The sequence below is a fragment of the Haemaphysalis longicornis genome, unplaced genomic scaffold (genome assembly GCF_048455015.1).
Source record: "Haemaphysalis longicornis isolate Haplotype H1 unplaced genomic scaffold, Haemaphysalis longicornis Haplotype H1 scaffold_14, whole genome shotgun sequence".
Classification (NCBI taxonomy): domain Eukaryota; kingdom Metazoa; phylum Arthropoda; class Arachnida; order Ixodida; family Ixodidae; genus Haemaphysalis; species Haemaphysalis longicornis.
In genome coordinates, this window is record NW_027526245.1 from 52,986,666 (window position 1) to 53,003,278 (window position 16,613).

Consider the following 16,613-nt stretch of genomic DNA (forward strand, 5'->3'; position numbering starts at 1 on the left):
GCCAACATGGTCTAATGGCTCCCTTTTTCGCAGTGCTTTCCACTAAAGGAAACCTGGTACGTTACCCAGAGGAACTACCTTTTTGATCCATACTTCGGTGGCCTGCCCGCATGCATCACCATTAGTGCCGCAGGGCCTTTTGCCAACAACACCGGGAAGTTTAAGGTGCAAGCGGGAATTCTCCCTGTGTGAGTATTATTTCAAGGGGCTGGGTGACCCTATCCTACTCGAATCACGTCATGGACCCAAATAGAAATTTGTGGGGATAGATGGGGCACTCGTATTCCTTTCTCGTATATTTATATTAGTTACGGAAACCTAATGCGTGACTGTTCAAGATAAATTATTTAGGTAGTATAGAAGTACACAAAGTTTCACAGCAGCACTTTAAAAGACTTAACGACAAGTAAGCAATGCTAGTATTTACCCTACCGCGTTCTAGCGCTATTCCTCCAAACAGGAGAAATGAGATGCAATCCCCAGCACAAGAAACGTACCACGCAACGCTGCCGCCTAACATTTCGACAAGTCTTAACGAACACTGACACAAAAATTTTGCATCTTGTTTTTTTGTTGCGATAATTAGCGATTGACCTACTTATCACATGTGGAACCCTCATGTGCTTCTGCGTTTCCACGGTTGTTTAATTAGAGACGTTTTCAATGCGGCCAGTCACAGTTTCGGTTTCAGCGGGTGCAGCGAAACGTGAGTTTTGTGTAAACAAAGCTGCCCACGTGAATGTCAGACGGATATCACACAGCAGAGCTGCCGTAGCAGTCTCGAATCCGCGTCGCCGGCGGTTTCAGCAAATGCCCCCAGATACTGATGTCGTGAGGCGCTTAATTAAAAAGTGACAGTGGACGTGAGGCAAGCTCTGTGAGTGCAAATTGCTGCCGCGGCTAGAGAACGATGCGCGACGATCGAGACATTGGTTGGGGAGACGCGCGCTGAGAGCAGCCGACCGGTCTGCCTACACGTCCGCCTACACATGTGTTCGGTTCAACACTGCGGCGGATAGTCGATTGGAGCTCTCGTAAGCAGTGCGGATGACAATTTTTAATGCAACCCACCATTGCATCATTAACTCCTTTCTCATATGAGCTACCATGTTTGGGACTTTGGCCCAAATTCGTGCAGTGGCAAGAACGTTTCACTGGAGCTACCTGCGCGGGCCTTCGCCAATTCGCGGCCGTGGCTGCCCCCTGCGCAGCGACCGTGCGGCTCGCTGAGTGCGCTTTTCTTGTCCCCAGCGTGTTTTCGCCCCCGCGTAATAAAAACCAATAAAAATAAACTACCTTTCATCGCTCTAGAAGTCAGGTCGCGGCCAGCTGCCCGATAAGCCAACGAAACACCGGCGCCTCCGCCGCCAGTGATTGAATCGTTCGTTGCTGGAGAGCAGAAGCTCCGACCTTCGATTGAAGCGACGAGCCGGCGAAAAACGCCAGCAGTGCGGACCGGCCAACACAAACTCCTGACGTATTTGGATGCTGTTTTCCGGATGCGGATTCCCGGGATTTACTCCAAATCCCGGGAATCCAGATAGCGTGAGGTCCTCTGCTGGCTGCTTGGTTGCGTTTCGCACACTTTAAAATCGATTTTCAATATACTCTAGGCTCTATTTGCCACAGATATTTTGCAGATGATGTATGTGTGTTCATACTAATCAATCTCCCAAGTTATCTCGCCTTGAAAATTTTGTATCAGTACCTCTTTAGCATATCGAGCTTTACCAATGCCGAACGCCACTTGCCTTGCTCAATGTCGCTAATGGGTGTTAAGACCTACAAGGAACAAAACGTCACAGTTGGAAACTGACGAATCTGCAATCGTTTTGGGATTCCAAAGTATGTTTTCTGTAGCTTTGCCCACACAACAAAACTCTTATTTAAATTTTTGTTTTGCCGCCTGCGTTTTCAATGGTCGGGGTTGCTGCAAGGCACTAAATTTAAGGTCATGGTGTGGTCATGGTTCTGTAGGCTTAAGCGTTCATGCGACTCTATTTTTTGCTGTTTCTCAACAATCTATCAAAATACTCATTCAGATGACATGTTGGGAAACAAAAAGTTTACATCACACTACTTGCTGAAAATAATCTTCTTCCTCAGGTCTTCATGCAGTTAATCTGTTACGCTACTTCCAGATACGTCACAGCAACTCTCACGTCATCCCCTGGGTACACCGTGAAGAACGTGATTAATGTGAGGCCTGATCTCCGTAAGTCCCACACTGCGTTGAGTGCACCTTGCCCTGATGCTTGCTACACTAGAATCCCGTAAATACCAACTCTTTAAGAGCAATGATTTATAAATCAGAGTGAACTGCAATAATCCTAGTCTTTTCTACAAGCAAGCATATTCGATAGTTTCCCTCCACCGTTTTGAAGTTGTCTTACACGACACTGGCTGATTGGAGTACGCGACGTTGTATTGCGTGACCATGTGTGTCGAGCCTACTCCATGTTTCACAAAACGAATACTTTCTACCGTACCAAAAACAAGCCAGGTGCAGATACGTTCAAAAACAACGCAACGGTGGACAGCTGCTGTTGGATACGTATAGTAGCGCCATCTGGAAGGGCTGACGGCAAGCAAGGCGGCAAGGCCGAATGATGCACTGAAAGTTCCTTTGAATACCTGTACTTTTACTTCATTGCTGACGTTACGAAAACATACGATCTGGCAGGAAAATGGAAATTTTAACCTACATTTGTTATTTTTTAGTGAACACGGCATCATTTGCGGTCGGGCAAGCGCTGGGGACACTATAAAGTACGAAATCTTTCGAATAAAACAAGCTTCTATTTTATCTGCATGGCCCCTTTAAAGTCCGCCAATGAAGTTCCCGCCTTACTCCCCCCCTGTTCTGTGCCACAACCTTCCCACAAGCGTGTTATTAACTATAATACACTGGAGATCTCTCCAAGTGATACAGCTGTTTAATGGGCGCGATTGGCTCTTGGCACCTCCGCACAAAAACGCATGAATGACTTTCGGAGCGCACACTAATGCGAACAATACCGACGCTCGCAAGTATTATTACTTACTATTTCTGAAACGTTCAGGGAATAGCGGCATTAAGCGTTTCACGTCTTATTGTTGCAATGCAACTGTGTGAGAAAAAAACCCCTAAATTTGAGATATCTTTATTTTCTGCCGTCAAATTCTTTACTCGAACGCCAGTGTTTCAACTCAACCTTATTATACTTCTGTGAGATCCGTGAGCAATGCGCCCAATACTGAATATTTTGTCCACTCGCGATTGCACGCATGTTGGACTGAGATGGCTTTTGTGGCTTCAAAACAAACCCACAGTAAATGGCACTTTCATTTTGGCACCAATACATTTTAAAGGGACACTGCAACGCTTTTACTAGGCGCTTTCACTCTTTCCATCGCGTCTGGAACCACTGTGAAAGCTATACTTACCGGCAGCACGGAGCGGCACTGCGTGATTTGCTCGTCGTACCAGATACGCCTTCCATTTATGCTTTGTTTTTGTGGCTTTTGTAAACTTTCTGTCGACAAAGCGTTCATTGCTGCAACTGAAGGAAATGAGGCCAATAGCAGCTTAATGGCCTTAGTGACGTAATTCGAGCCGTCGAAGAACGTCAACACAGGAAAAAAGAGAAAAATCGCTGAACCCAGTTTACAGGTTATCTGATGGGAATAGAGCAGCAATTTTTGGCTAAGGTACTTTGGGACCCCCTAATCTAAGTACTTGGTGTGTTGGGTGACTGTGTTCTGCAATCATTTAAGATTTGAAAAAATCTTAAAAAAGCGCTGCAGGGTTTCTTTAATGCCCTGTTTAACCCTTCTCCTGAGTGTGATTTCCATCAATGTACATCATGATAGAAAAATAGGCTTCCGTCTTGTGTAGTAGTATTTTATTACAATGACAGTTTCGAGCACGGCGTTTCTACGTCTCTACAATGACCAGACTAACAAATTCATTCTTGCCTGCAGTTCCACTAGTCAACTTAAACGTGACCAGCGTCTACGCGGACTGCAGCGCATGCAAAGTGATGCGCCACAGTTACATCAACCAAGGTGACGTATATGTTCGCTTTTGATACAGGTTCATGTGCGTGATCACTACAGAAATTGCTTTTCCCCTGTTGTAGATTCGGGGTTCCTGGCTCAATAAATCCAAAGAATATCATATAAAATGAAAGAACTGCCTGCTTGGGCCCTTCGCTGAAGCTGCAGCTTGCTGTAAACAATAAAATACAGCCCCCATATCAGCAGGACGATTGTTAACGCGGGTAGCTTTATCCGATGCAACCTGTCTCAAAGTGAGCGTTAAGAATCAAACTGCTTCGACAACGTCAGAATGACCCAATCGGATAGACGTCGGCTTCATAACGAAGCCTGGATTGACTGAGTCTGTTGAGTCTGTTTGGTGCAAACCTTATATCAACTGGAGTTCTGTTGTCGTAGGCGCTTCCTTTCTGTAAGAGCTCTCGCATTGCTGTGTTTATTACCTTGACGTGTTTGTGAAAGAGAATATATATCTAACTGCAAGAACTCGGTATTTTTATTTGATTTTATTACTCTTGAACCGCACTTGTTCTTTTTGGCTGATTTCGGCTGAGACGAACTAAGTACAGTATATTTGTTTGTTGGTCCCGGTAGTGACTCTCAAGACATCACTAGTTTCTCTTAGAGATTTCATACGTACAAGCTCAAATCCACGTGACAAGTGTTTCCAGTGTAGTTTCCAGTGTAAAACGATTGGCGGAATTCCTGACCGTAAGGTAGTGCTACTTTCTCTCTAATTTTCAGTCACTAAACCTCGTTTGGCTATGTCGGCTTTCCCCTATTTTAATCGAGCGGAATATGGGTTAGTTACCAACACAGAAGCTGGCGCCTGCGAATCCATGTCAGACCTTAATGCCATTGTTACTACAATGACTAATGCGTTTAAAAACACGAGAAAACTTTGCATATGACTTTTTGTTTCCACAAAAAGAAAAAGAAACACCTAGTCGCGTATGCAGTCGAAAGACGGTAGTCGTCTGCCTCATCTGCCACGTACAACCTTCTTCGCCCTCTGCTTCCACCCCTCACTCTCCGCCCCTCACTTCTCATTCCGCGTACGAAAAATTGAACAAAGCTTTTTTTCCAATGCAATTCAATTCTCTAGATTTTCGCACTGCTCGCGCGCCACCTCTTAGGACAGCGAGCATCTTTTTTTGGTTCAACCTAGAATAACTCCAGCGGAAGCTCTGTTCTTTTTGTGCTTTGTTTTCTCTGGCAAGTGCTGTAGCTTTCCGGCGTTATTTCTAACACGTTATCTCCTTCACTTACTTTACAAACCACCGACTTGTGTACTCTAAAGTAAAAGAAGCCGAGCACTACTTGTTAGCTGCTAATATATTGTTACGGTGCAAAGGGTTTAATTAAAGCCGTGAATAGGAATAAGAGCGTTGAAGGAGGCGGCCACCGATCCTGCGGTCAGTACGAGTGCGGTTCGTCCTCTACTTCCTCTTCTGCTCCACCCCTTGACGCATACCCCGCTTGGGGATTGGTCGCGACTAGTCTAGCGCTGTACAGTTTCGAGCGTGACATTTCCCCCTTCGCAGACGAAGCCCGTCGGGCGAGGCACGAGGAAGTCACAGGCGAGGGTGGAATGTCTTCAACCGGGCGACGTGGGCGAGTTCAGTCTTGCAGCTTCTCCGTCCAGGTGTCGTTACGCGCGAGATAACGTAGGTGACATCACTCAACCGACCGACGACAACGTATGGTCCCGTGTAATGCGACAAGAACTTGCTGTACAGTCCCCGTTTGCGTACAGGCGTCAACAACAATACCATGTCGCCTTTAGCGTACGAAACCGCACGGTGCCGACTGTCGTAAAGGCGTTTTGAGCGGCCCTGGGAGGCCAGGGTACGTAAACGAGCGAGGCGACGAGCTTCTTCAGCGAGACAGAGGGTGCGCGAAACGGATGGGTCGTGACCTAAAGAGAAGGGCAATATTGTATCCAGGGTGTTAGGAGGTGTACGGGCGTAGAGCAAATAGAACGGGCTGTAGCCAGTGGTCTCATGTTGGGCCGTGTTATAAGCGTATGTGATGAATGGCAAAATCTCATCCCAGTTTTTGTGGCGAGAGTCAACATACATCGCAATCATGTTGGTGAGAGTCCTGTTGGTACGCTCGGTCAAGCCGTTTGTCTGGGGGTGATAGGGTGTCGAGTGACGAAAGTGAGTTGAACAAAGACGCAGCAAGTCTTCCACAACATCAGCGACGAACTGGCGTCCACGGTCGCTGATAATCACGCGGGGAGCACCATGCCTAAGGATGACGAACCGGAGCAGGAATGTCGAAACGATGTCTGCCTTCGCGGCTGCGACAGCCGCAGTTTCTGCGTAACGCGTCAGGTGGTCGACGCAGACAATGATGTAGCGATTACCAGTCGAAGAGCGTGGAAACGGTCCGATTAAATCAATGCCGACTTGGTCAAAGGGGAAACAAGAAGGTGTTATAGGTTGGAGTAGCCCAGATGGAATGCTCGTAGGGCGCTTGTAGTGCTGACATCGGAGGCAACTCGAGACATATTGTTGAACTTCACGGCGCATTTTCGGCCAGAAGAATCTTTCTTGGGTACGGTGTAATGTTCTTACGTAACCCATGTGACCGGCTGTAACATCGTCATGCATGGTGCGTAGAACTATAGCACGCAAAGGTTTTGGCACGACAAGAAGAAAACGCGCTCCCGTAGGCATGTAGTTAATCTTGTAGAGTAGCCCATCATGCAATGAGTAGCGCCGGGGAGTCGTAGGATCAGCAGCAGCAGCGAAGAGGTGCTGGATGCTTGGGTCTTTCTGCTGTTCTGAACGGAATGTAGCAACATCGGGGAATTATGTGTCTACAGCTGCCAAACAGTCGTCGAAATGGTCTTCTTCCCGATCAGTGCACGCATTTGGCAGCCGGGAAAGACAATCAGCGTCTGCGTGCCGACGACCACTCTTGTAGGCAATAACAAAGTCGTACTCTTGGAGCTTTAAGGCCCACCTTGCTAGTCGGCCGTTAGGGTCACGGAGGCCGGTCAACCAGCACAGCGCGTGGTGGTCGGTGATGACTGTAAAGGGACGGCCGTACACGTACGAACGAAATTTGCTGATCGCGAAGATCACAGCCAGGCATTCTTGCTCGGTGACTGTGTAATTGCGCTCAGCTTTGCTGAGGCAACGACTGGCGTAAGCGATCACATGCTCAGCACTGTTATGCCGCTGGATGAGCACTGCACCAAGTCCAACACCACTAGCGTCCGCATGTATTTCGGTGGGAGCGCCAGGGTCAAAGTGGCGAAGGATAGGGCCCGACGTGAGGAGATATTTAAGCTGGGAGAACGAAGCTTCACACTCGGCGGTCCAGGTAAAGGCAGTATCTTTGTGCAAGAGGCTAGTGAGGGGAGACGCCAAATCTGCAAAGCGGGGCACAAAACGACGGAAGTATGAACAAAGCCCCAAGAAGCTACGGAGCTCTCGCACTGATTGGAGTGGTTTAAATCTCTCAACAGCGGCGATCTTTTGAGGGTCCGGTCTCACGCCATCCTTATCAACAAGGTGTCCTAAAACCAGGGTTTGACGCTCACCAAAATGACATTTCTTGGAGTTCAACACCAATCCGGCGCCTTTTAAGCAGCTGAGGACTGTCTCGAGTCGTGCGTTGTGCTCGTGAAAAGTTCGTCCGAAGACTACTATGTCGTCGAGGTAGCACAAACATATGTCCCATTTCAGGCCGCGCAGAATTGTGTCCATGAACCGTTCAAATGTCGCTGGCGCATTGCAGAGACCGAATGGCATCACGTTAAATTCAAAAAGACCGTCCGGAGTGACGAAGGCTGTTTTTTCTCGGTGGTCTGGGTCCATGGGGATCTGCCAATAGCCGGATTTTAAATCTATTGACGAAAAATAAGATGCAGAGTGCAGGCAATCTATGACATCATCAATTCTGGGCAGCGGATAGACGTCTTTTTTGGTGATGGCATTCAAACGTCGGTAGTCCACACAAAACCTCCAGGTACCATCTTTCTTTTGTACGAGGATCACAGGCGCTGCCCAGGGGCTGGCCGACTCACGTATGACACCTTTTTGTAACATCTCTGTGACTTGCTCAGAGATTACCTTTCGTTCAGATGGTGCCACCCTGTAAGGTTTCTGTCGAACGGGGTGCGCCGACCCGGTATCTATAGTGTGACGAGTGCGGGAGGCTGGAAGTGCCGCCTGAGAGACATCCGCAGCGAAGTCGAAGACAGAGGCATGTCGAGAAAGGATGTCGACCAACGCGTTTCGCTCATCCGAGGAGAGCGACTTATTAACCATGCTGAGAAGCTTCGAGTTCGGGAAAATAATGTCAGCAGGAGCAGCCTCATCACCAGCACACAAAGCGGCGACTGAAATGTGGTCGTTTGTCTCGTACTCGGCCAGTTTCATATCCTGCGGTAAAACCACGCTCTGCGAAGAACAGTTGAGAGCGCACACATAGCTACGTCCCCGTTCAACAGATACAACACAACGGGGCACCAGAAGGTCTTTCTTTGCACAGTTCGGGGAGAGTGGCTCCACTACAGCGTCAAATATGCCGGCGTCACTTATAGCACTCACTGGTACGATCGCCAGGGACCACGCAGGTATAACTGTGTCCTCAGAAACACGCAGAGTATCAGTATTTTCATTGATATGCGGGTCATCGAGTGCAGAGAACCATAAGCTGCTAACAGAAAGTTCGCCCGTCGCGCAATCGACAGTGGCACCGATCCCTCAAAAAGTCGATGCCCAAAATTACGTCATGGGTTGACTTGGAAAGAATTGCGAATTCCGCTTTGAACGTCCGTCCTCCGATACAAACATCGACTGTACACACACCAAGAGGGTGCAGCGGCTCCCCACCGACTCCACGAAACGAGGTTCCCTTGTCCCACTTGAACATCACTTTACGTCCCAGGCGATCTTTAAACGCATTACTCATAATTGAAACCGTTGCACCAGTGTCAACTAAAGCCACTGTAGAAACACCGTCCACGAGCACTTGAACTTTGTTTGTCATCATAAATACTGGCAGAGGTTGTTTATCTATCGAAGGCTGTCCGGCGACCTCACCTCCATCGGTCGCGCCGGCTAGTTTCCCGGCGAAGGGGATGCAGCGCGGCGACCAGGCGATGGGGATCGGCGCTGTCGTCCAGCGGGTGGTGTTATGCTGCGATCGGAGGTGGCCGGAGAAGCATTGCGCTGCGAACTGGTCCGAAAATTGTTAGCGGAAAACGGGAACTGAGACCAGTGACTTTCGACAGTGTGGTTAGGTCTTGAAGCAGCATACCGGGAATGCTGTGCTTGCTCTTCGCGACGACGACGGCAAAACCTTGCAATGTGGCCCGGAATCCCACACCAGTAGCAGGCAGGCTGCGGGCGTCGAATCCTGTCGGGCTGCATGAACGTAGTGGGCTGTGTGTGAGGTCTGTAGGCCCGTCGACCTTCACCGTAATATTCGTCATCACGGCGTGAGTACACACCGCGTGGTGAGGACCAGGTATTCGTTTCAGCTGCTTCAAATGAGTAACGATGGCTGTCGCAGTTATCAGAGTTCCGGGAAGGGTGGACACGGTGATCGTCAAAGCTAGCAGTGTTCACGGACGGATGAAATTCTGTAGGGGCCCATGAACGTCGGGGAGCGTCATTTCGCGGAGCGTAGTAGCCGACCGGTACACGTCGCATCAGGGCATCGCATGGCGGATGGCAGTCGCAAGTAGTGTTGATGCGATGCACCGATTCGTCATGTCGGCGCAGTTCTTCCCGAACTATTTGCCTTATCGTCGATGACAAGTTTATGGACTGGGTGTCGTCTACGCTGGCTATAGTGGTGACGTTTGGCAAGCGACCAAACTTTGGTGCTATGCGACGGGTCTTCAGGGCTGCGAATGCCTGACAATGTCGTATGACGTTGTCTACTGTGTCCAGGCTCTCCTTACTGATGAGGAAAGCATACACGTCTTCAGCGATACCCTTAAGAATGTGGCCAACTCGGTCTTCCTCAGACATTGCGGGATTCACAATCCGGCACAATTTCAATACTTCTTCGATGTAGGTCATGCAAGACTCCCCAGCCACTTGTGCTCGCTGATGTAGCGTCTGCTCTGCTAGCTTCTTTTTTGCCGACGAATCCCCAAAGCGCTTCTTCATATCCTCCACTAGCCGGTCCCAAGTGGTTAGCTTCGCCTCGTGGTTTTCAAACCACGTCAGCGCGGTGCCCGTCAAGAATACCTCGATGTTTGCCCGCTTGGCGGCCGCATCCCAGTGGTTAATCTTGCTCACCCGGTCGTAGTGCACGAGCCATTCGTCGACGTCGTCCCCTTCGTTCCCAGAGAACGAACGTGGCTCCCTGTACGGCTGCCAGTTGGCCATTGACTGTTTTTGCAGCCCCAGTCAGAGGTACACGCAGCGGGGAGAGACCGGCGACTCGGCGGCTTCGGCGAAGTTCCAGTGGCTCCGTCTTCCTTCCACGGTTACCCCGCACCTCCACCACAAACTGTTACGGTGCAAAGGGTTTAATTAAAGCCGTGAATAGGAATAAGAGCGTTGAAGGAGGCGGCCACCGATCCTGCGGTCAGTACGAGTGCGGTTCGTCCTCTACTTCCTCTTCTGCTCCACCCCTTGACGCAAACCCCGCTTGGGGATTGGTCGCGACTAGTCTAGCGCTGTACAGTTTCGAGCGTGACAATATTGCCTTAAATGTGCTAATACTTTTTTTGTGCGATATAATAGGCACGTGTTCGACTAACGCCTTTAGTCTTAGTACCTAGCAACGATTTTGCTTAGAGAAACTTTTTTGACGAATTTTCCGAACGTTTGCTAGAAGGGTGAATCTAGCGACAGACAGACATACACACGCTACATTTTCCATTCACAATTCCCAAGAAAGACAATAACCTTTAAACAGTAATGTCTCGGCAACGAATCGTAACATTTTTCATTTATCAGTCCGCGTGCGTAGGTTAAGGCCTTCCGAGTCCACAAGTAGCCCACCGTGCATAGACGAATTTGAACAGGCCAGGAAAAAGCTGCGAAATAAAATAAACACTGCTTAAGACTTTTCGTAGCATAGGTGGGTCACTTACTAACTAGTACTCCTCTAAAATCCTAATATTGTTGCCCAAAGCCACAGTACTTACCTCACTGTAAAATTCACAAAATACTAACGGTGGGAGTAAAACTTAAAGCCCGTTAAAGTACGTTCTTTCCATCTGGTTTTAGCCTCGACAATGACCGTTATCCTCAGTCTTTGAGTCCTGCCATTCTCTTGACCGGGATGGTGGGACGGTCAAGAAAAAAGTGTCCTTAGTGTCCTAAAGACCATAGCATGAAGAAATGCCACAGACCCGAAAAATTATTGAACATGTTTCTAGTGTGATACTCTTCATGAATGTGCCACTCCATGGATGGCGATTATTTTCCTTTGAAAATGTAAAGTTATTTTACAGGGCGGACTCATTTACATGAAACTAGATATTTGAAGTAACGTATTAGGAAATCGTTTACGCTCAGTAACAATAAAATATGAATAAGCAGTTACCATAGTAGATAACGGATAGCAGACTGGATATTGATAAATCGGCACTCAATAATATTGACAAACAAGACTGGTTAACTAAACATTAAAAATCTAATTAAGGACTTTTGATTGGTTTTTTGTGGGGTTTATTTACGGTTAAATAATGAGAAAGTACTGTATGAAAGCTTTCGCAAGATAAACACGTAAAGCGTAAAATTGGTTATTAATATTAACACTAATGTAAGTAATTTGAAGATTCGGGTAATTGGATTATTGTGCTTAAAGATTTATTCACTGTTTGTGAAGCTATAGTCAGGAAGGAGTTATTTCTGCACACGGTAATATACGTTTGCAGAAAGTATGCTCCAGCATAATACGCGAGCAAGGTTAAGCGATAGGGTCGGTAGTTAACAACTGGTTGCTTGTCACCAGAGTTGTATAATGCGAACACTTTAGCGATTCTTTACGAGCGAGGGGCTATACCTGTTTCAAGTATGCTGGTGAAGAACCTACACCATATTGCGATACTAAGGTGTTGGAGCTGTGCCAATAAAAACGTCCGAAATACCAGTCCCAAAGGAAACCGCAACTTTGCCTAAACGTCAGCCTTTTCATACTTGAAACTAAACGCACTTTCCGCGCACCGACAATTGAATGCATACTTTATTTCATGGCGTCACTCAGTCCGCCATTACCTGTTACCTGCCGAGACAAATTTGGTAAACACTCATGAAAATGCCGCAGTAATCTCCTCAACAATTCACTTTATCGTCACGCAGTTTTTTCCCGCGCATACAAAAGTTATCAAGTTCTCTGCCAGGCTATGTGGGCACCCTCTCGCGAGATAAACTTTGCCAGCATGCCACGAAAACCGAGCAATACCTATTCATTTACCCTGATATGCTATCTGTAACGGCTTTTTATGTACGGCATACGTGTATTCTTCCACATGCCCACGTGTGAGAGAAAATTTTGTTATTGGTGTAAACTTTCATGCATACCTAATCAGCCCTAATCTGTTTACCACTATGAGACAGCCTCGTTCTTTTTTTGTTTTGTACCCTTTGTTTTGCAGGCCTCCTAAATCGTTTGCTTAATATTATCTGCTTTTCGTTTTGCGTAAATAACATTATACCGATGCCTGATTTAAACCTCATGCTTGAACTATTTCCCAAATCCAGCTCTAGCCCCACAAGGGATGCACTATGTGTAAACAAATACAATAAAAAAGAGTGCTATACCTCGATCGGCAACCATGAGGCTATTTTGAAGCCTGCACTGGAGTGATCAAATTTTCCACAGCTACGGCTGCTCGTCCGATATGAGGCTGCCGCATTTTTGTATATATTCAGTAGCAGCTCTTTTCCACACTAAAAAAACTAAGGAGGCTACACTAACGCGTAAAACTTGAAGGTAGCAAAGCTGTACGCAACCTTCACGACCATCCCGAGGTTTAGGTCCACGATTGAAGCCGATTTGCTTCTTCTTCAGTGCCGCTACAACCTACACTCCATCGTTGTTGCTATAAGTGGGAGCTTCGTTAATTTTTTTGAAGTGAATATTATTGGACATCACTTTGTAGGGGTGTAAGCTATGACGTGTCTTTCTCGTTCCGAGCAAGTGTTCCGACGATTACGGCGAAGGCTGCAGGTTTTTTTTGCGAATCTTGGTTATTCGCTATAAGTGTGTATGCTTGGCTTGCAAACGACACTAGCTCTCGGCATTTTCTTGTTTTTGGTAATTGCCGGGATGTCGCCGCGAGGCCCGTCCTCGCGTACGCGTGCTCGACATTTTATTCATATTTTAACTGCAGACACGAACATTTACGCTTTGCTAAGCAGCTTCGCTTGTAACAAGGATTGTTTATATGACCGTTCACTACCGCTGTCATTGTTTGCACTCAAGTAATTGTTGAAGCACCGCATCGCGCATCGTCGGCATATCAATTCAAAATATATTTCAGGCGCTAATAAGAATCACAGCGGAAAATAATCACCTCTACCGAAGTAGTGGTGTAGAATTCTAGAATTTGCATTCATTTGCCCGAAGCGGTGACTCAATGACTAAGGCGTTGTGCCGCTGAGTTCAAGGACCCGGGTTCGACCTAGGCCACGGTGGCTGCTTTCCTGATGGAGGGGAGAAGCGAAAACGCCTGTGTGTAGAGATCCAGAAGGCGATAATTAGTCCACAGCCCTCCACTGCTCCGTGCCTCATAGCCCGGTATAGCTTCGGTGGCTTCGTTGCGTTAATCCCGACAATCAACCATAAATCAATATATGTTCATTTGCTGGCATCAGGAATTGCCATTTCAAATAACAGAAATATTCTGAAAATTCTGGACCGTACAGCGCCCTAACCACTGCTAAGTGAACTGGGAAAAGAGACGATGCCCACACCTGATGCTTATGAGAGAGATGTATGTAAATTGATACGTAAAGTGAGCTGCGTATAGCTACGCTCCCCTTTAATAAGCAACGAGCTCACCCTCAGATCTTCCTATACTTTTTTGATTACCAAGTTACCAGACAGGGTAAAAAAGGTAGAAACAATATAATTCGTAACAGCGCTGCGTTTTCATATTATTGGTGTTCTTAACACTGCTGTCCTACTGTTTATTTCCCATCGCTTGCACTTTCAGGGAAAGGATGCTGCATGTGGCGTCCAGAGAGTGCATTGGACAGAAAGGATCAGTGCTGCGACTTTGCGTATGATTTACTGTGTGGGCCATCACCGAAGTACCAACTGTACGATAAGTGCTGAAAGCTATCATCAGCCAGTTGCCCTGCGGCTTCAAGAAGCGTTTACTGCTTGATTCATTAAAGAATCTTTGTGGGCCTCTCATTTTCTTTTTGCTTTTTCCTCCAGTGATGGCAATTTTCAGACAAGTGCTTCCTAAAAAATAAACACTTTCAAGTATGATAACAACACTAAAGCCACACTTTTACCGTACATTTAGGCTTGAACAACTCCGCCGGCGTTAAAGTTTACTAATGAAGACTGTATTGTTCAGTTCGCCTTAAAAATGCGTTGATGAGATAGCTTTAAGTTGCCTTTGTAGAGACTGTAACCCCAACACGCGTTGAAACATGCCCAGTCAAGGGTTTGAATCGACTGTAACGGCGAAAAAGCAGACCTTGTAAATCTGCTGCGTTGATGCTACTCACTATGCATTTGTCGGTGCAGACAAGATGGGAGGGTATTTGATAAAAGATAAACCGATAAAAAACCCATCAACTCTACTACGTAAAATCGTTATTTAGCTACCGTATCTCGGTAGTGATGTGTAGGCGTTGCGTTCTCTCGGCGCATGAAAGCGTGACTTATAGCACACACTTGAAAACACGACCCCTCCACTACTTGCTGAAATACTTTTTAGAAGCTGCGAACAAAGCCCATCGCCGCAGACGTACCAGACTCGTTCGGGCATTGATACAGAGGTCACATCGTCCGAAGAGCAGCAGAAGCGGAAAATGGCGGCCTGTATATGACTAGACGCCGGCAAGACCACTGCGATTTCTAAAGCTAGGCTTCTACGATAACGAAATAGGACCGGCTTCGAGCTGCCTCCTGATGTCACACTCTCAACCATTGTTACCAGTATTTAACACGCTAGGTCCTCCTGTGTAGAACCGATATGGACGACTATAGAAATAGAAACATAGGACGTGCCCATGGCACAACTGCTTCGTACTGCCGAACGCCTGACGGAGCGACTCCGAAGAGATGGACGGCAATACCGGCACTTGATCAACCTCAAAAACCATTACAAGGAGATCAATGAGTACCAACGCATACTGCAAAACGAAAAATGGCACGACCTATGTGAGCGTCTAGGGAAGCAGAAAGGCTTCTCAAAACTATGGGGCATTTTCCGCAGTCTTGTTCGGAAGTCAAAAATCATGATTCCCATTATGGAGGAATTAATTTTGCAAGCGGAGCCCCTCATAATGGAGGACAAAGTCATCCGTACCTTCTTCCCCCACGCAACTAGCACACCGGTCCACTTGCCTCCCTTAACTCACCTCACAATCCCCAACCCACAACAAAATCTGGAACAACCCTTCACTATGGGCGAACTTGTCTTAGCCCTGGGGCAAGGGAACCCGTGCTCTGCCCCTGGCCATGACGGTATTACGTGGAAAGATTTCCGTAAGCTGCCTACAGCCGCTAAAGAAGCTCTCCTTTGTACAATCAATCAATCCTGGGAGCAAGGAACGGTGAATGAACACCTGAAGCTAACCATGATTTCTCCCATTCCTAAGGCTGGAAAAGACTCTCGTCAACCTGAAAACCTCCGACGAATTGCCCTCACACCTACTATTTGGAAGCTCAGCGAGAGACTCATCGACAACGGGCTGCAATACCGTCTCGAGAAAACGGTCTGGTTACATACATCCCAAACCGGCTTCCATTCCTCCCTGAGCACCTACGACTACATCTCGCTACTTCAACGAGTAATTAACAGAAAATCTCGAAAACACTTACCTGATTACCTTCTGGCCGTCGATATGTGCAAGGCATTTGACAACGTCAGCCAGAATGTAATTCTTCAAGAACTTGCAGCTGTGTTCCCCAGTCAGCGAGCTCTGAGCTGGATATGCAGCTTCCTGGAGCACCGACCGATTCCATTCGACAGCAAGAGCTTCCAGTAGACACCTCAAACTTTCTTTCATGATAGGGGAGTTTCCCAAGGATCAATACTCGGCCCACTTCTCTTCAACTTGGCCATAAACAGAGTTGCTCGCGCACTAGAGCGAAACACCTCAGCCCGATTTGATATTTACGCATATGACATTGCGGACATCAGCGTATGATTACAATTGCAAAGAGCGTATGCAAACTGAACTACAGGCGGCAGTATTCAGCATTGAAAATTCCCTCGCCGAGCTTGGTTTGGAGCTTTCCCCCCAGCAAAACAGAATTCGTGAGTATAGATGAACGGCGACTAACAAACCCGGCCGAACAACTGACACTTCAAATGTGCACCGAACCTTTAACCTCAAAAAACGGCACTATGCGACGACTGGGCGTCCAGGTTAGTAGCTGCAACAGTCCCAACGCGTGGA

At 47.4% G+C, this 16,613-nt stretch overlaps 1 long non-coding RNA gene across 1 annotated transcript; it reads left to right on the plus strand.

Moving 5' to 3' along the window:
* Positions 1–1,911: 1,911 nt before the first annotated feature.
* On the plus strand, positions 1,912–14,430 carry LOC144165102 (uncharacterized). Its single transcript, XR_013321359.1, has 3 exons — positions 1,912–2,215; positions 3,964–4,047; positions 14,186–14,430. It is a non-coding gene; the product is annotated as an uncharacterized LOC144165102 (long non-coding RNA).
* The last annotated feature ends 2,183 nt before the right edge of the window (positions 14,431–16,613 follow it).